The sequence below is a fragment of the Dendronephthya gigantea genome, unplaced genomic scaffold (genome assembly GCF_004324835.1).
Source record: "Dendronephthya gigantea isolate DGI-Jeju-01 unplaced genomic scaffold, DenGig_1.0 000115F, whole genome shotgun sequence".
NCBI classification, from domain to species: domain Eukaryota; kingdom Metazoa; phylum Cnidaria; class Anthozoa; order Malacalcyonacea; family Nephtheidae; genus Dendronephthya; species Dendronephthya gigantea.
Genome location: NW_021163125.1, coordinates 615288 through 636054, shown reverse-complemented (window position 1 = coordinate 636054; position 20767 = coordinate 615288). Strand labels below are relative to the sequence as shown.

The 20767-nt window shown below is 34.7% G+C and overlaps 1 long non-coding RNA gene across 3 annotated transcripts; it reads left to right on the top strand.

Moving 5' to 3' along the window:
* The first annotated feature begins 10235 nt into the window (after window positions 1-10235).
* Window positions 10236-20561, top strand: LOC114535304. 3 transcript variants are annotated; one of them, XR_003688245.1, is made up of 18 exons: window positions 10236-10275; window positions 12144-12172; window positions 12538-12603; window positions 12980-13007; window positions 13372-13444; window positions 13821-13848; window positions 14211-14284; window positions 14660-14688; window positions 15494-15566; window positions 15943-15971; window positions 16337-16402; window positions 17943-18015; window positions 18389-18417; window positions 18787-18858; window positions 19234-19261; window positions 19627-19700; window positions 20082-20154; window positions 20531-20561. It is a non-coding gene; the product is annotated as an uncharacterized LOC114535304 (long non-coding RNA). The 3 variants fall into 3 exon arrangements; XR_003688246.1 differs by lacking the exon at window positions 12980-13007; XR_003688247.1 differs by lacking the exon at window positions 16337-16402.
* Window positions 20562-20767: the final 206 nt, after the last annotated feature.

The window sequence follows — 20767 nt, the reverse complement described above, 5'->3', positions numbered from 1 at the left end:
ATCCAAGAAATTCACTGCTCAAGATTAAGCGATAGAAAAGCAGTCATTACAACTGATTGACTATATGCTTGCAATAAAGATAATAGAAAGGGGAATGGATATTGGAATTGTTATTTTATCTGTTCGATCTCAAGCAGGGCCGTAGCTAGACCGCTTAATTGGGGGGTGTATATTCATATATTCATGTTTGTATACCGAAGGAACAATAGCATACAAAAGAAATAATTCGGGCATAAGACGAATATATGAATATGCACCCCCCCAATTAAGTTTCTAGCTACGGCCCTGATCTCAAGTTGAGCGAACCGTGAACCCACAATGCATAACAAATATATGGTAAATTATACTCTTGAACTGAAACATTTGCATATGCGCTTAACTTGTAATTTTCGAATACAAGAAACATTTATGTATCTGGCCTTTAGAGTTTGAGGCAGTTGCAGAAGGAATGGGACCGGGAACTAAATGTTTGCACTAAAAAAATCATTTCCAAATTATAAAAGAGGTTTCAACACACACACTGGGTTAAAGTTAAAATGTTTAATAATTGTTTGGAATGAATATGTTTACAAAATAACATACGTTTTACAAATAGTCTTGCAATGTGAATTATTTAAGTGCAGTATTGTCAAAATACATGCATGTTGTTCAAGTCACGCTGCCGTGTCTTACTGAACCCATTGGTAGGAATTTTAATTTCACTTCTGATTTAAGTTTCAGCGCTTATTACAGGCATGCTGAATCCCGATAGCTTGGCTCTGATCTAAATGATCGCCTAGTGGTGTACGAAATTGTCCAAATTCATATTTCAGTAGGGTTCCTGTAATATGGTTAAGCCCTCAGTCGGATACTTTCTAAAGAGCTTTGGAATAATAGAGAGCTTTGCGCAGGGACTACGAATACGAAATTCATCATTCTCGCGCGTTTAACCTCACACAAATCAGCATAAACTCTGAGCTTTTGAGTACGAGTGATAATAATTACCGTTTATAACAGAACTAACCCGGCCGCACAATTATCAAAAAGGACTATAAAAGGCCGTTTTTTGAAACTTTCAAAAATGTTTTCCCTGAAAGAACCTTCATCCTGTAGTCTTATATAAAAGTTTCGAAGGCCTTCACGCAAGATATTTCACAGGAATATTGCAAAGAAGTGTAATATCGAATGCATATTGTAATATCGAATGCACAATTAATAATATCTAGCAGCAATGATGTCATTTTTGGACCAATTTACAGGATACTGATAAATGTTGCATTTGTATAGTAACATATTTGTCATAAAGAAACATCTTAGTTTGTTTTATAAATCACATATACGTATAAAAGTCCTAAGAAGTTAGTCTCCATAAAGCATAAAGCATTATAAATAAAATTAACATGCATGCACATGTTATTTATAATTTTATATTATGAATGACACATGTTGCTGCTCTAAACTGATTCCCTATATAGAGAATTCTAAAGGCCTCCACAGAATAGGGATTTAGTTGTCGACAACTAAAAAACATATGGTCTGTCGCACAAGTTATTATAATTGTGGACAACTAAACAGTTTCCCTTTTCGAAAACCCTTTCCCAACTAATAGTTGTCGACGGCCTCATTTTTTGGCATTTTTTAGCATGTGAAAACGTTTGTTTTAGTTGTTGACTACTTTTAATCTCCACGTTTATGCTCTATAAATCAGTATTTGAGTGCCAGTGATTGGAATAATCTATCGGACTTATTTATAGTTGCCGATAACTTTTATTTGTCGATCACAAATAGTTGTCGACAACTAAATCTCTAGTCTGTGGAGGCCCTAAGAGTCTATAGAAGTTTGCATTTCCAAAATATCAAGGATCTCAGTAAAAGATGCGAATATAGTATCATCGCTAAGAGTAAAACCTCTCGCAATAAAAAACCTCTTGCAACAATGGAACTAGCGGAAACCCTTCAAGTTATCTTCCTTTAACTTTATTCCTTTTGGAAATCTGGTTTTTTATCCAGTACTTTATAGCCTTCCAGTCACGTTGGTCCAAGGCACCAGCTGCAGCTTTCTTACAACCTTCACTCTCCTTTTTGTTTGGAACCCTCCCTTCACGAATAAGGTGTCCCAAGCGGCTTAAAACTGCTTTCTTCTCAAGTTTTGTCCATTCTTTATGCTGTATTCCTGAGAACGAAAGTGGTGACACTGTGACCTACACTAAATTTCACTATTATCGAGACTGTCGTAGACTGAAACTGAAGAGTTACCTTTGCGTTTTGTTGTTGAGCCGCTTAATACCGAAGCCGAAGGGGTTGTCTTACGCCGTTTGGATTTTAACTGGGAACAATCTAAGAAGTCAATAAAACATAATTATAACATGTTATAGGATGGCAACTTAGTACAGCAAATCAGCAAATCCATTACCCGGCGCATAACAGTAGAGTGTTATTAATGAATCGTCTCTTAATTAAATTAAAACTTGTAAAAAAGGAGTTGCTTTTTTGGTGGTAGCAGGGGGGGGTCTTGGCCGAGACGATCTTACGGGAGGCGCGGAAATGCCGCTGGGCGCCAAATTCACCAAGAATGATGAGTGTTTAACACTGAAATTCTGGCGTTAGATTTTAAAGCAAGAAAATACAATATTGATCTACTGTATTTTATCATTATTGAAACGTGCCGCACAAGTCAGGTCATTCTAGAATATTGACATTACCAGATTGTTAATATTTGATATCGTTCAGATAAGTCTTGAATCGTCGCTTTCATTGCCGATTAGGCGTAAAATATTGCTCAAATGCGATGGGCAGGGCTTTTCCTGAACTGTCAAAAAGCTCTTCTTTGACTTGCATTTGGTTGTCATTAAAATTGTTCAATGTTCATGTTATATGATTTAACCTCATTTATAGTGATTTAACCTCATCATCATAATTATTATTATGAAGCGAGAAAAGTTCCATAATATTTCTACGAAAAAAGTTACAAAAGTAAACTACAAAAAACTTAAAACTCGCACTGTATTGCAAAAACACACTCGGTTTGTTTGGGATTTATTCACTTACTTGGTAACCATTCGTCCTCGCTGGAACAGTTTTCTTGTATGGCCATTTCTAAAAAAATTTACAATAGTGAGGTGATTACATGGGCCATTGGTAAACGACAGTCGGCGTATACATTTCCTCCTCATCAATGCATCGCAGACAGTCAGTACTAGAGAACCGCCCAAACGTTCTCGTTCCTTCTCTGAAATCATGAATATAATTCAATGGATTTATACGCATAAGCCGTGCCCCCAAAAATGTTTTAGGCAGGGCTGTGGATATAGACCGCTTAATTGGGGAGGTTGTATATTTATATGTCCATGTATACATACTGTAGGAAAGTTCTGTTGGTACAATAATTATAAAAGAGATTAGTTGGGCATAAGACGAATTTTACATGAATATGCACCCCCTCCCCCAATTGAGCTTCTATCTACGCCCAGGTTTGAGGATACAAGTAATTAAATCCGGACACTTGTGAGAGATCCTTGACCGAGACATGATTTGTAGCCAGCCGGGAAAACTAGAAACTCCAAGGCTGTCTACTGGGTAACACTTGTCTTATAAATGAGCAATGTCTGCATGTCTTATACATGAGAAATGCTCATGTATAAGACATGCAGTATAATCACTAAAAAATTTATTGACGTTACCGTGTGATAACTCCTTGCCTCCTTTGGAAATTCTTCTCTTTTTTGAATTTGGACCTTAAATAAAATCAATTTTGTTAGAGTTATAGTTAGAGTTGTTGTTGACCGGACTGTTTTACCCTCCCCTCAGACCAACTAAGTTCTGCAGTTCTGTAGGTACAATAATTATAAAAGAGATTAGTTGGGCATAAGACGAATTTTACATGAATATGCACCCCCCCCCCCCAATTAAGCTTCTATCTACGGCCCAGGTTTGAGGATACAAGTTATTAAATCCGGACACTTGTGAGAGATCCTTGACCGAGACATGATTTGTAGCCAGCCAGGAAAACTAGAAACTCCAAGGCTGTCTAGTGGGTAACACAGTACCACTTGTCTTATAAATGAGCGACGTCTGCATGTCTTATACATGAGCAATGCTCATGTATAAGAAATGCAGTATAATCACTAAAAAAATTTATTGACCTTACCGTGTGATAACTCCTTGCTTCCTTTGGAAATTCTTCTCTTTTTCGAATTTGGACCTTAAATAAAATCAATTTTGTTAGAGTTATAGTTAGAGTTGTTGTTGACCGGACTTTTTTACCCTCCCCTCAGACCAACTAAAGGTAATTTACCTTCAGACAAATCCTTGGTTCGTTCGCGCTGTCTGCGAATACCGGGCTTCTTTGGTGGAGAAGCTTTAAAAAAAGTAATGGTTTGTAAATTTGGATTATAATGAGGAAAGGTTAGCGCGATAATTGCAAAGGAGTCCATTTTCGTACATTAATGCTGTTCTTTCACTTCTTTGAATGCATAATCGATGGTTTTTATGAATATAATCACTTACAATAGAAATCCGTCAGGCAGAACTGAATGAGTAGATACATAAACCGTAACTATCACAATTAATTGTGAGAATTAAAAATAGGACAAAAAAATAAAAAATTGTAGCAAGCTTTGGCAAGCTATAAGTTTAAAACTTCTACTACCAATGTCAAAAAATCTGTCGCTGTTTTTCTTAAGCTAAACGGAATACTATGATTTTAGGTTCAACTCCAAGATAAATGTCTTTAAAGTCAGCCCCGAAAATTGTGGCAAGTTAGCTTTATTACTTTTTGACTTTTGATTTATCTTGCACGAAAGGGGAATGAAATTTTCCGTTCGTTGAGAAAAAGGACAAAAATGGTTTAGAAAATAATTCAATAGAACAAAGAAACCATATAGAATAAGCCAACCAAGCACCTTGTATTGCTCAGGTTCAAACGGGGTAATTAATAAAACTTTTCGTTCGTTCAATTCTCGCGTTCTTTATATATTACTTATTAAAATTAATATTACCTCCAACAGCTTTGTTAAAATCTTTTTTTTCCCCATCTTTCTCTTCTTCGGACAGATCCGGCTCAGATATATCTAAACATTTTCAGGAACTCAATTATCCTTATGATTGTAAGGGTTTATTTCCGCATAATTATGTTTACATACCCCAGAAAATCGCTTTTAAAAGAAATCAGTCGCCTTTAAGATGAATATAGGTTTCCCAAAAACATTTTTCTCTCGCAAACATTGAAGGATACTTATTTTGAAATCGTGCAGTTTCTAAAATGTTTTCACCGGATAAAATTTGGAAAATGAAATGATGATTACCCAAAGAAAAACTAACCTACCGTCAATGTCAATTTCATCCAAACTCTTCCCTTTTATAGAACCGGCTTTACCACTATCCACAGCCAGAAGAAGTTTGCTGATTTTGGCAATTTCTATGGTAGACTCGTGCAGGCGGTAGTATTCACGATGAGTGGAGATGTCATGGCCAAGGTGTCTCGCAAGCCAATCAATTTCTTTATCTTTAAGACAGAGCACTTGAGAAATTGTGGCAATGTATTTACGAAGCTTTGTACTGGTGATTGCTTCTGGGTTCTTCAACTTTGGTTCGCATTCCATCGCAAATTGCCTCAGGCAATCCCACCCTCTTATGGGTTCCAGTGAATTTCTCTGTGCCCTTGCAAAAACGTAGGGATTGTCGTCGTTTACACCAATTAAACACCTTGTAGAATTGAGAAGGTCGATCCCTGATCTCATATCTGGCGTCAAAATAATTGGGACCTTACGTCCCCTTTTTCCTCGTACTTCAACCATTTCAAGGCTAGAAAATGTAAGTAATGAATAGAGCATCGTTAAATTTATCATCCCAAGTACGAGTCCACCGGTGCAGAAATTAAAAAAATGGGTCAAAATAAATGGTAAGTACTCCGGTACAAAAAATATACTGGGCAATGAAGTTACAACCCACTGCTAACGCACAAGAAACAGCTTCTACTGCACACAGTTAAGCGGCAACACCGTATACAGAATGTAAATATATGGTATTTACTGTGACTTTATAGTTATGGTTTATTGCATAAATAGATAGAATAATTTATATTACCGTTGTGACAGGCGCCGTTCCAAGGAACTTAAACTGTCCAAAATTTCAGAACTCGCTGATTCAGTCCAGACAGGTCTTTTTTGGTATGAAGACAGCAGAAGCTTAGACGCTTCACCCCCTCGCCGTTTATTCAGCATTACCACTCTCGCAAGTAGCAATTTTGCAAGCAATGTCCAGCTGCTCGTCGTCGGACTCTTCTTTAACTTTTCAGATTCTTCGCTTATCTTTTTATCGATAAAGTTTCTAAGTGCTGCAATATCTTCAGCTAACGGAGGTACATTGACTTTGTTGAATCTTCGTTCATGTAACGTAGTCAAAGAATGATGGGAAATTCTATACTCCCATTCCGACTTCATCAGCTTTTGAAAGTTTTTGATATTCTTTGCAGCAGTCTCATCTTTAGAACGCAAAGCCTGACCCATCAAAATCGCCGCACATTTTTGAATAGAGTAACCAACTTTAAGCGCCAGAGATGGTATTCGCACGTCTGCTTTACCAGATTCCTGGTTGAACCCAGAAATTTTTCGCACTGTTTGGACTATCATATCAAATTTCTCGGGCTTGATGAAATCATGTAATTGAATTTTGGTATTGGCGTTATTGTCAATCAGTGCTTCTACCAAACGACCAAGCTCTCTCATTTTTTGGGAGATAAAATTGCTGTCTCTTTCGCCGTCTTTTTCAATCATCATGGCACCGAAAGCCTTGATGAGGTCATCTTTTTTAACGATGTTGGCAATCGCGTCGTTCTTCATTGAGGAGATGATTCGATTCAACCTCTCGTTGTCGCTACCGATTAAAACTGGCGCCAAGAGGAGTTTTGCCTTGAGTTGTACCTGCTTACTTTCGGTTTCATTTGGACTTTCTTTCCTGAATTCACACGATTGTTGGTGTTTCCATAAATCCCATTTCCTCATGAACCCAAGGCAAAACTCGCAGGGCAGGAAGTCGTGGACGCTGACGGTTTCATCTTTTCCAGGCCTTCTCACAACAATCATCTCCCCGTCGCCAGTTTCCAATGTTGTCATGTTGTGGTGATAGTCACCCTTCAGACGAAGCTTTGTCAAACGATTTTTCCTTTCAGCTCCATTTTTCCGGTAAGACAAGACTTCCACCACCTCTTCCTCATCTTTATGTTTGCTGATTAAATGTCTGGCAATTTTGGTGCACAGTTGCCCACAGTAAAAGCATGCATGCTTTCGGTCGTAAATCCGAACATCGTCCTTTGTCTTCTGTGCCGTTTTGACGTAAGCTAAGAAAGACACAAATGTGTTTTTAAACTTTTTATGTATGCATATATAATTACATTACTGTTCCTCATTTACCTCATTCATAAAAAGCCTTCGTTCATCTTCAACGATTAATAATTAATTCTTGGTGGCACATTTTTGAATATTATATATGGGAACCTAAGCATCTACAGCATACCACTGCATGCTCGTGGACATTATGATTATTCGCACATTCATGGGGCAATAGCGCTAAGTACGCTGTGCAATATCGTGAATACTACAGACTCGTGAATGAAGTATTATTGACAATATAGTTTTGTAGCTCTTAAAGGATAGCCCTAGCAGGTCGTGACCATATGTACATACGGACCAAATTTGTCTTGTCACACGGAACAAATTTGTAGTGAATAAGGGGTTTCACTAGGCGATATTTTTTCATGGAACGAAATTTTCCCCCTGAATTTCTTTTCAATTGTGAGAATTTGACCGCAGAGTATTCTCTCGACCGGTCACAAATGAAAAGAAAATCAAGCGAATAATTCTGTCCGATCGAAAGATTCCGCCTGATGGAAAATCGCATTAAAATCGTATGAAGTATATGTATATAAATTTATCTATAAATATACACAATCAAATAGGCGGAATAGCCGTAATAGTCGAGTGTTAGGCGGAATAGGCGGAATAGCCTGTAATAGTCGTAAACTCACCAAGCTTTTCAAGTGTCTTTTTCCTTTCACCGGATGGGCTGCTATCCTAAAAAGAATTATTGATCGCTTTAATCTCTTTTTGTTGCTCAAAATACCCAGCAACTAGAAATTTTTACTTTTCGGATAGAAGATATGCTTCCTACAAAAATGAGGCTAAAGTGAAGTTGCACAAATTATATATAGCCCTTTAATAAGATATTTAAATCACGTAGATTATTTTTGCTGCATGGCTAAATGACGTGATTGCAGAGATGATGAATTGTAAAGCTTATAGGGTCAAGATCTGAAATCTTTGTTAACGCTATGCATACCTACTAAACTTCACATAAAAACAATTTTGGATAACCTGCTCCAAAGACTGTCCGCTTAATCTTCATAAACTAACTTACCTCACTTTGATGCCCGATATTTGCATCGTCAGCTGGCTTAACTTTCACGATGTCTTCATAGTCATCTTCGGAAGAGAAGGGGTCATTGTCAGATTGCGGAAAGATTTTGTCCTTCAACAAAAAGGAAGCAGACTCAGTTAGAATTGGGACAATAGAAGTTTGACAGCTTCGGTGTGTGCAAAAAAAGCTATATAAATGCAAAGAAACGTTTTTTCTGATTTTCTACACACAGATAACAGGCCTTTCATTTACCACTTATAAGCTATTTACACCTTTATAATAAGAAGTGATAAGCTCAACACTATTTTTTGCTTTTTTTGTAATTATGTAAGACAATCAGCAAGTATGGTATGAATAGCAACAAAAGTTTGCAGTAATGGCCAAAGTTTTGCTATATTAATGCATCGAAGGGACAAATTAATGTATTATGATTCTAATCATTGTTGGTGTTACCTATAACTTACTTCCGCAGTTGTGATTGGTTATTTTTTATTCTAAGTAAAGTATTCTGTCATTTTATATTAAAGTGGAGAATCTAGTGGTGATAATGTATTTTCCGTGCTTGCCAGATGCAAATAACATTAATTTTGATTTTAAAAATCCAGTTAGGGATTTACTAGTGCAGGGGCCGGTTGTATCAAGCCCGTTTAGCTTAAACGATGGTTAAGTTCATAATAGAAACCAAATCTATCGTTTTATTCAAAAAGCAAACTAAATGTTTTTAACCTTAATACAAAGATACTGTTTACAACTACATTATTTAGTGCATAATATTCAAATTCACACATTCAAGAGAGATGTAAGAGTGTTATTTAATTTTGGCTTATCCACCATTTAAGCTAAACAGGCTTGATACAACTGGCGCCAGTCCAGTCTACGATCCACAGTCCAGAGTTGAGTCTAGTCTAGCCAAGTCTAGCCGTGTTTTACAACATTCATTCCATGCCCTGACAAAGCTTTACAAGGTTTGTTTCCGTGTTTCGCAAAGAAATTGTGAATTCAGCCTTCGTTTCTCATTCTCTGTTCGTGGTCCTGGTTTAGTAAAGGTTTTTAATTCCTGTTTTGGAATAAGGTTGGTGTAAAATTCATATACAAATTCATATATATCAATAAAATTCTTATTTTCAAGCCGTGCTAATATACACACTGTATTAAATAGGGCCATGCTAATATTTCTATTTTCATTGACGTGAAAAAAAACAATCAATTTCTAAATAAAGGAATGATTATGATAATGCTTAAAATGCATGTGTTGGAATTATTGAATAAATACACCAATTGGCTGTTATTACAAATATGGCAACTTCAGAACTTTGTGAATATCTTTTGAATGTGTTTTTACAATACATAATTTTATCCAAGGCCTGCATGTTGACTAAAGATAATAAAAGTGCTTGGTGTTTGTTATCAATGGACTGTTGCAGGGAAGACATATAGTCATATTTGTTAGTGAATAGTTGTGGGTTGTCCAGTCAATAATTAATAACAAGTAATTACAATGATATTATACTTGACAATATCTGAAATGTTGATGTCAAACCAGCTCAATCAGGGTGTGTTACATTGCTCATATAGTATTTATATCATCAGTTCTTTAATAATCTACATTATATAATTATATTCAAGGCACTTAGGCACACTCAAGAATCTTTTAGATTTTGCTTCATTGTCTAAATTACATTTACCTTCATAGTTTTATAGAATTTAAAAATAAGAAACTTTGGGTAGGTATTGTATACACTGAATTAGATTGCAGACAATTTAAACTTACAAGACAGTAAAAATAATGCAAATAATTCTGAAAAATGAAACAACTTACATCCACAAATAGTTTCTTTCTTTTAGGCGCAGCAAGTTCTCCAGATTGGACGATGGCATCTTTTGGTGGGTCTAAATATTATTTTGAAATTTAAATCATTTTTGTTATAAAATTGCTAAGATGAAATTAAGTGGGAAATGTTTACAGTTTATTGTTTTCCTACTTGCTGCATAATGCAAGTAAAAAGTGGGGAAAAAAAATTGTCAATCACTGATAAGCTAATCTTCAAACTGTAGTCTTAAGCATTTGGCGAATGTTTTCAATATTCGACAATATACATTTTGCCCTTTGATTTTTCCATTGGTATTGCATTAAAAAGTATAAAACAAAAAAACAATACAGTCATCAACATGTTGAAAAACATCATGACACCAATGATGATCTTAAGAATTGTCACCACAAGTCTGGATATTGCTTTAAAATTTATGATGTTTAGATTTTTAGAATATAATTATGAATCTAAGTAAAAGCCAAACTTTTCAAAATTTAAGAAAAGAAAAAATAATGAGAAAGAGAAAGGAAGACATAAAAAATATTGCATGGGATACAGTTTTCCAAATTATTTTCAGATCATTATATATTCAATTTTAACTCACCGGAACTTTCTAATGGGATCAATTGGTCCACTGGCCATGCACTGAAACTGCCTACTTCAATTTCGTTAGAATGGGTAGGATAATCATCCCAGCATGATACATTGGACTGACAGAGTTTTTCTATTGCCACAGAAACCCAACCTTCAATCAACTGATATCCATGTACAGTTGTGGCATGAGGCATAACCAATCCATGCCCTATGTCATGGCCATCTTTTCTTAATTTAACTACAAAAAACAGGCAGATATAAGCAGATGGACAATTGTGTACCCTGTCTGATAAAATTAAATTATTATATTCTTTGGCATTTTGGTAATTGTGTTTACATACCACATTTTCATTATAATTATATAGTAATTATAAATTTAAAAATATTGCTGTAAAGGAAGACAGAATATGTAGTTTCATTTGGCTTTAGTACTATTGGCACTGAAGTGCTAGCTGATTTCTAGAAGCTTTTGCATGCATGCATGAGCTTTTTGTATACAACCTAAGTATTTGAAGTATATATTTGCTGTTGGACTTTTGTAATATTACCAAAGTAGTCTGCCATTCTTGGTGGAAAGAATCTATTTTTTATTCAAAATCTTTACTTGTTGGTACAAAAATTCTTCATTTAAATTTGCGGGCCTTAGCCCCCTCCTGCTTTTAAATAACTGGATTTTCAATTCCACCTGAAATGGCAAAAGACTGCGAATACGCAAAATATGGTGTCAATTGCAATAGCCTAATCGTGCTCACCTAGACCTGTTGGAGCTTGTTTGCTAGCTAGCTTTTCATCTGTTTTCTCCTTAATACAAATCAAATATTGAGAATTGACAACATTTTCCTAGTTTTGTCTTTGCATGTGAAATATAATTTTAAGCAAGATCTCAACCTGAATTCCCCCGGAGTGTTCCTCATCGTCTTCACTGCTTGTAAACACATCTTTCACCATCAAAGTTTTTTCCTGAATTGATTTAGTTAGTTATGGCCTAACTTAATACGTAATTCAAGAATTGCTAAATTGCTTCGTAATTCGGCAGGAATTGCTCAGGAAATCAATGTTTATAAATCGTACATTGCTATAAAGAGGGATGCTTACATTTTGGTGGCACCTTTTTCCACTTATCATTGCCCAGTGGGAAATGTCTAAAATGAGAAAATACGACAAATTGCAGTAAAACTCGCAAGCGAATTCTTATATAATTTGCAGAATTAGCCAACCGTAGTTAACTTAATTTTAAAGCCAGCCGCACAACAGCAAACTTGCGGTATTGCTGGAATTATTATATGCGGTATAATAATTATTGGTTTCAGAGTGACTATTTTATTCTCTTTGCATTCTTTATTTCAGGTGGGGTTAATGGCTTGCCATAGAAAAAGGTATGTATAACCTGGTTTAACTGTGGGTTGTTAGTCATTTTAAAGTTTCCTATACCAATCAGCAGTTTTCAAAGCTAACAAAATACTCTGTATGGGCCTTTACCATTGGTAATGGAACATTACGATGCGCAGTTTAATGCACTTGTTTTAACTGACTGTACTTCCATGTAATATACGATTTTGTCACTCGACTAAACAAAATATTATTGGTAAAATACCGTCTATATCACTCGTCGTAGAGTCCTCCTCCTCGCTTCTCTCATTTTTGTCTTGTCTTTTGCCTTGCTCAACAATCACTTTAACATACGAAATTAGGTTTTAGAGTAATTAGTTTATTCTATTTTAATTCATGTTTATATTTTAAGGTGTTTTCATGATCTCTTCGTAAAGGATTCAATTAAATACGTGAAATTCATGTATAAAATTTTGAGGTGAGTTGCTTGCAATATGTTATAACCAAAGGGAATAAGCTTGATTCATTTGAACCCTTCATTCCTGAAACTTTTGATGTAAAATTCAGTTCTTAAAAATGAGGAATTTTTTTCTCGTAGCATAGAATTCTACACTTGAATTGTTGCGCTCTTTTCCCTGCCTAATAATGACCACTCGTCAATGTAATAAACGATTTTTGTTACCAGGCCAAACAAAATATTATTGGTAAAATACCGTCTATATCGCTCTTCGTTGAGTCCTTCTCCTGGCTTTTCGCATGTTTGCCTTTTCTCTTCCCTTGCTCAGCAATCACTTTAAGATACAAAATTTAGTTTCAAAGTGACTATTTTATTCTCTTTGCATTCTTTATTTCAGGTGGGGTTAATGGCTTGCCATAGAAAAGGTATGTATAACCTGGTTTAACTGTGGGTTGTTGGTCATTTTAAAGTTTCCTATACCAATCAGCAGTTTTCAAAGCTAACAAAATACTCTGTATTGGCCTTTACCATTCGTAATGGAACATTACGATGCGCAATTTAAATCCTTTGTTTTAACTGACTGTACTTCCATGTAATATACGATTTTGCCAATCAAATAAATCAAATATTTTTAGTAAAATACCGTCTATATCACTCGTCGTAGAGTCCTCCTCCTCGCTTCTCTCATTTTTGTCTCGTCTTTCGCCTTGCTCAGCAATCACTTTAAATACAAAGTTTGGTTTCAGAGTGATTATTTTATTCTGTTTTAAATTATGTGTTTATTTTAAGGTGTTTTATGTTCTCTCTGCAAACCATTGAATTAAATACGTGATGCTATCAAATTCATGTATAAAATTTTGAGGTCAGTTGCTTGCAATATGTTATAACGAAAGGGAATAAGCTTAACCCATTTGAACCCTTCATTCCTTAAACTTTTGATGTAAAATTCAGTTCTTAAAAGGACGCATTTTTTTTCTCGTAGCATAGAATTCTACACTTGAATTGTTGCCCTCTTTTCCCTGCCTAATGTTGACCACTCGTCAATGTAATAAACGATTTTTGTTACCAGGCCAAACAAAATATTATTGGTAAAATACCGTCTATATCACTCTTCGCAGAGTGCTTTTCCTGGCTTTTCGCATGTTTGCCTTTTTTCCTCCCTTGCTCAGCAATCACTTTAAGATACAAAATTTAGTTTCAGAGTGACTATTTTTTTCTCTTTTTATTTTTTATTTCAGGTGGGGTTAATGGCTTGCCATAGAAAAGGTATGTATAACCAAGTTTAACTGTGGATTGTTAGTCATTTTAAAGTTTCCTATACCAATCAGCAGTTTTCAAAGCTAACAAAATACTCTGTATGGGCCTTTACCATTGGTAATGGAACATTACGATGCGCAGTTTAAATCCTTTGTTTTAACTGACTGTACTTTCATGTAATATACGATTTTGTCACTCGACTAAACAAAATATTAGTGGTAAAATACCGTCTATATCACTCGTAGAGTCCTCCTCCTCGCTTCTCTCATTTTTGTCTCGTCTTTTGCCTTGCTCAACAATCACTTTAACATACGAAATTAGGTTTTAGAGTAATTATTTTATTCTATTTTATTTCATGTTTATATTTTAAGGTGTTTTCATGTTCTCCTTGTAAAGGATTCAATTAAATATGTGATGCTATGAAATTCATGTATAAAATTTTGAGGTCAGTTGCTTGCAATATGTTATAACCAAAGGGAATAATCTTAACCCATTTGAACCCTTCATTCCTTAAACTTTTGATGTAAAATTCAGTTGTTAAAAGGACGCATTTTTTTCTCGTGGGATAAAATTCTACACTTGAATTGTTGTCCTCTTTTCCCTGTCTAATAATGACCGCTCGTCAATGTAATAAACGATTTTTGTTACCAGGCCAAACAAAATATTATTGGTAAAATACCGTCTATATCACTCTTCGCAGAGTCCTTTTCCTGGCTTTTCGCATGTTTGCCTTTTCTCCTCCCTCGCTCAGCAATCACTTTAAGATACAAAATTTAGTTTCAGAATGACTATTTTATTCTCTTTGCATTCTTTATTTCAGGTGGGGTTAATGGCTTGCCATAGAAAAAGGTATGTATAACCTGGTTTAACTGTGGGTTGTTAGTCATTTTAAAGTTTCCTATACCAATCAAAAAGCTAACAAAATACTCTGTATGGGCCTTTACCATTGGTAATGGAACATTACGATGCGCAGTTTAATGCATTTGTTTTAACTGACTGTACTTCCATGTAATATACGATTTTGTCACTCGCGAAATAAAATATTATTGGTAAAATACCGTCTATATCACTCGTCGTAGAGTCCTCCTCCTCGCTTCTCTCATTTTTGTCTTGTCTTTTGCCTTGCTCAACAATCACTTTAACATACGAAATTAGGTTTTAGAGTAATTATTTTATTCTATTTTAATTCATGTTTATATTTTAAGGTGTTTTCATGTTCTCTTCGTAAAGGATTCAATTAAATACGTGAAATTCATGTATAAAATTTTGAGATCAGTTGCTTGCAATATGTTATAACCAAAGGGAATAAACTTAATTCATTTGAACCCTTCATTCCTGAAACTTTTTTATGTAAAATTCAGTTGTTAAAAATGACGCATTTTTTTCTCGTAGCATAGAATTCTACATTTGATTTGTTGCCCCCTTTTCCCTGCCTAATTATGACTTCACTTTCATGAAATATACGATTTATGTTACTAGGCCAAACAAAATATTATTGGTAAATACCATCTATATCACTCGTCGTAGAGTCCTCCTCCTGGCTCTTTGCATTTTTGTCTTGTCTTTTGCCTTGCAAAGCAGTCACTTTAAGATACAAAATTTGGTTTCAGAGTGATTATTTTATTCTGTTTTAATTTATGTTTTTTATTTTAAGGTGTTTTATGTTCTCTCTGCAAACCATTGATATAAATACGTGATGCTATGAAGTTCATGTATAAAATTTTGAGGTCAGTTGCTTGCAATATGTTATAACCAAAGGGAATAAGCTTAATTCATTTGAACCCTTCATTCCTGAAACTTTTGATGTAAAATTCAGTTCATAAAAGTGAGGCATTTTTTTCTCGTAGCATAGAATTCTACACTTAAATTCTTGCCCTCTTTTCCCTGCCTAATAATGACCACTCGTCAATGTAATAAACGATTTTTGTTACCAGGACAAACAAAATATTATTGGTAAAATACCGTCTATATCACTCTTCGTTGAGTCCTTCTCCTGGCTTTTCGCATGTTTGCCTTTTCTCTTCCCTTGCTCAGCAATCACTTTAAGATACAAAATTTAGTTTCAGAGTGACTTTTTTATTCTCTTTGCATTCTTTATTTCAGGTGGGGTTAATGGCTTGCCATAGAAAAAGGTATGTATAATTTGGTTTAACTGTGGGTTGTTAGTCATTTTAAAGTATCCTATACCAATCAGCAGTTTTCAAAGCTAACAAAATACTCTGTATGGGCCTTTACCATTGGTAATGGAACATTACGATGCGCAGTTTAAATCCTTTGTTTTAACTTACTGTACTTCCATGTAATATACGATTTTGTCACTCGACTAAACAAAATATTATTGGTAAAATACCGTCTATATCACTCGTCGTAGAGTCCTCCTCCTCGCTTCTCTCATTTTTGTCTTGTCTTTTGCCTTGCTCAACAATCACTTTAACATACGAAATTAGGTTTTAGAGTAATTAGTTTATTCTATTTTAATTCATGTTTATATTTTAAGGTGTTTTCATGTTCTCTTCGTAAAGGATTCAATTAAATACGTGAAATTCATGTATAAAATTTTGAGGTCAGTTGCTTGCAATATGTTATAACCAAAGGGAATAAACTTAATTCATTTGAACCCTTCATTCCTGAAACTTTTTTATGTAAAATTCAGTTGTTAAAAATGACGCATTTTTAGTGCAAAGTTTCTGTGAAACTTTGCAGTATTGTGGTGAGTGGCGAAAATTCACATCAGACAGTCAGACAGTCAGTCAGTCATAGTGTAAACTCCGGGGGGCGGAGTGTTTTTATGCGTATAGTAGCTTTTTGTATATAATCAGTAATTTAAAGTTTTTAAATCAGTTTAACTTGCTTTATTTATTAATTCTCTACATCCCTTTTGCTAAGTTCACCAAAATATTGAGGAATTTTGACGGTTACTGTAAATTTTAAAGCATTGCTTTTCCGCGGTTTGGGTTTTGTTTCAAAGGGATTTGCGCAGATTTACCCCCGGAACACCCGATTTTTTCCTATACGTCGCAACTGCGCATGTGCCGTCGAGCCTTCAACATTATTCACGATGTAAAGAAACGAGGAGCGACGAGCATTGCTTCAAAACATTCCGAGCGTAAAAATCGTGCAATTCTTTGAGAATCTACGCAATTTATCAACTTATGTTATGAATTACGAGCATTCAATTCGACACAAATATAATTTGGAAGGTTTATTCCATAAATAGAGCTAATAGGTTAGGAAGAAACGACGCTGTGTTGTTTATGTATTGATAGATCTCTTACACGAATGTCGAATATATATTATGTCGATATAGCAAGTCGATACCTGGTATTCTGCATACAGTACATAAATGATACTATACAAAACGGACATTTTGTGCAGTAATCAAATCATTTTGGCGGTATACAGTATTGATTATATGTATATTGTTTTGTATCGATTTAGCTACGCGTCGAAGTATCCACATCATAAACATAATATGCACCGCGGTTTATTTACATTATTTACAACGCAACTATTTTGGCTATTCTTATGAAATGACGATAAATTGTTGCCATCATATAAATGTAGTGAATGTAGTCACAGTTGTTTGACGAAGAAAAGAGACTAAACTGAGAAAATCGCGTCCGGTTTACATGGGCAACTAAAATTATAATTTAATAGTGACAGTATCCGCGGCTAACGTAACTTGAGTACTTTGAATAATTTCCTTTTGATTAATGTTTAACCTAGTTCATTATATTTTTACTGGCATAAGTCAAAATGTTTATGTTGGGAAAACGTGTTGCTTAGGTATTACAGGGCATGAAAACTTTGCACTATCCTTGGATCCCTAGTTTTCTCGTAGCATAGAATTCTACATTTGATTTGTTGCTCCCTTTTCCCTGCCTAATAATGACTTCACTTTCATGAAATATACGATTTATGTTACTAGGCCAAACAAAATATTATTGGTAAATACCATCTATATCACTCGTCGTAGAGTCCTCCTCCTGGCTCTTTGCATTTTTGTCTTGTCTTTTGCCTTGCAAAGCAGTCACTTTAAGATACAAAATTTGGTTTCAGAGTGATTATTTTATTCTGTTTTAATTTATGTTTTTTATTTTAAGGTGTTTTATGTTCTCTCTGCAAACCATTGATATAAATACGTGATGCTATGAAGTTCATGTATAAAATTTTGAGGTCAGTTGCTTGCAATATGTTATAACCAAAGGGAATAAGCTTAATTCATTTGAACCCTTCATTCCTGAAACTTTTGATGTAAAATTCAGTTCATAAAAGTGAGGCATTTTTTTCTCGTAGCATAGAATTCTACACTTAAATTCTTGCCCTCTTTTCCCTGCCTAATAATGACCACTCGTCAATGTAATAAACGATTTTTGTTACCAGGACAAACAAAATATTATTGGTAAAATACCGTCTATATCACTCTTCGTTGAGTCCTTCTGGCTTTTCGCATGTTTGCCTTTTCTCTTCCCTTGCTCAGCAATCACTTTAAGATACAAAATTTAGTTTCAGAGTGACTTTTTTATTCTCTTTGCATTCTTTATTTCAGGTTGGGTTAATGGCTTGCCATAGAAAAAGGTATGTGTAATTTGGTTTAACTGTGGGTTGTTAGTCATTTTGAAGTTTCCTATACCAATCAGCAGTTTTCAAAGCTAACAAAATACTCTGTCTGGGCCTTTACCATTGGTAATGGAACATTACGATGCGCAGTTTAAATCCTTTGTTTTAACTGACTGTACTTCCATGTAATATACGATTTTATCACTCGACTAAACAAAATATTATTGGTAAAATACCGTCTATATCACTCGTCGTAGAGTCCTCCTCCTCGCTTCTCTCATTTTTGTCTTGTCTTTTGCCTTGCTCAGCAGTCACTTTAAGATATGTACAAAATTTGGTTTCAGAGTGATTATTTTGTTCTGTTTTAATTTATGTTTTTATTTTAAGGTGTTTTATGTTCTCTTCGCAACCATTGAATTAAATACGTGATGCTATGAAATTCATGTATAAAATTTTGAGGTCAGTTGCTTGCAATATGTTATAACCAAAGGGAATAAACTTAACCCATTTGAACCCTTCATTCCTTAAACTTTTGATGTAAAATTCAGTTGTTAAAAGGACGCATTTTTTTCTCGTAGCATAGAATTCTACACTTGAATTGTTGCCCTCTTTTCCGTGCCTAATAATGACCACTCGTCAATGTAATAAACGATTTTTGTTACCAGGCCAAACAAAATAATATTGGTAAAATACCGTCTATATCACTCTTTGCAGAGTCCTTTTCCTGGCTTTTCGCATGTTTGCCTTTTCTCCTCCCTCGCTCAGCAATCACTATAAGATACAAAATTTAGTTTCAGAATGACTATTTTATTCTCTTTTTATTCTTTATTTTAGGTGGGGTTAATGGCTTGCCATAGAAAAGGTATGTATAACCAAGTTTAACTGTGGATTGTTAATCATTTTAAAGTTTCCTATACCAATGAGCAGTTTTCAAAGCTAACAAAATACTCTGTAAGTGTCTTTACCATTGGTAATGGAACATTACGATGCGCAGTTTAAATCCTTTGTTTTAACTGACTGTACTTTCATGTAATATACGATTTTGTCACTCGACTAAACAAAATATTAGTGGTAAAATACCGTCTATATCACTCGTCGTAGAGTCCTCCTCCTCGCTTCTCTTATTTTTGTCTTGTCTTTTGCCTTGCTCAACAATCACTTTAACATACGAAATTAGGTTTTAGAGTAATTATTTTATTCTATTTTATTTCATGTTTATATTTTAAGGTGTTTTCATGTTCTCCTTGTAAAGGATTCAATTAAATACGTGATGCTATGAAATTCATGTATAAAATTTTGAGGTCAGTTGCTTGCATTATGTTATAACCAAAGGGAATAAGCTTAACCCATTTGAACCCTTCTTTCCATAAACATTTTCATGTAAAATTCAGTTGTTAAAAATGACGCATTTTTTTCTTGTAGCATAGAATTCTACATTTGATTTGTTGCCCCCTTTCCCTGCCTAATAATGACTTCATTTTCATGTAATATACGATTTATGTTACTAGGCCAAACAAAATATTATTGGTAAATACCATCTATATCACTCGTCGTAAAGTCCTCCTCCTGGCTTTTTGCATTTTTGTCTTCTCTTTTGCCTTGCTCAGCAATCACTTTAAGATACAAAATTTATTTTCAGAGTGATTGTCTTATTCTGTTTTAAATTATGTTTTTATTTTAAGGTGTTTTATGTTCTCTCTGCAAACCATTCAATTAAATACGTGATGCTATCAAATTCATGTATAACATTTTGAGGTCAGTTGCTTCCAATATGTTATAACCAAAAGGAATAAGCTTAATTCATTTGAACCCTTCATTCCTGAAACTTTTGATGTAAAATTCAGTTCTTAAAAATGAGGCATTTTTTTCTCATAGCATAGAATTCTACACTTGAATTGTTGCCCTCTTTTCCCTGCCTAATAATGACCACTCGTCAATGTAATAAACGATTTTTGTTACCAGGCCAAACAAAATATTATTGGTAAAATACCGTCTATATCACTCTTCGTTGAGTCCTTCTCCAGGCTTTTTGCATTTTTGCCTTTTCTCCTCCCTCGCTCAGCAATCACTTTAAAATACAAAATTTAGTTTCAGAGTGACTATTTTATTCTCTTTGCATTCTTTATTTCAGGTGGGGTTAATGGCTTGCCATAGAAAAAGGTATGTATAACCTGGTTTAACTGTGGGTTGTTAGTCATTTTAAAGTTTCCTATACCAATCAGCAGTTTTCAAAGCTAACAAAATACTCTGTATGGGCCTTTACCATTCGTAATGGAACATTATGATGCGCAGTTTAAATCCTTTGTTTTAACTGAGTGTACTTCCATGTAATATACGATTTTGCCAATCAAATAAATAAAATATTATT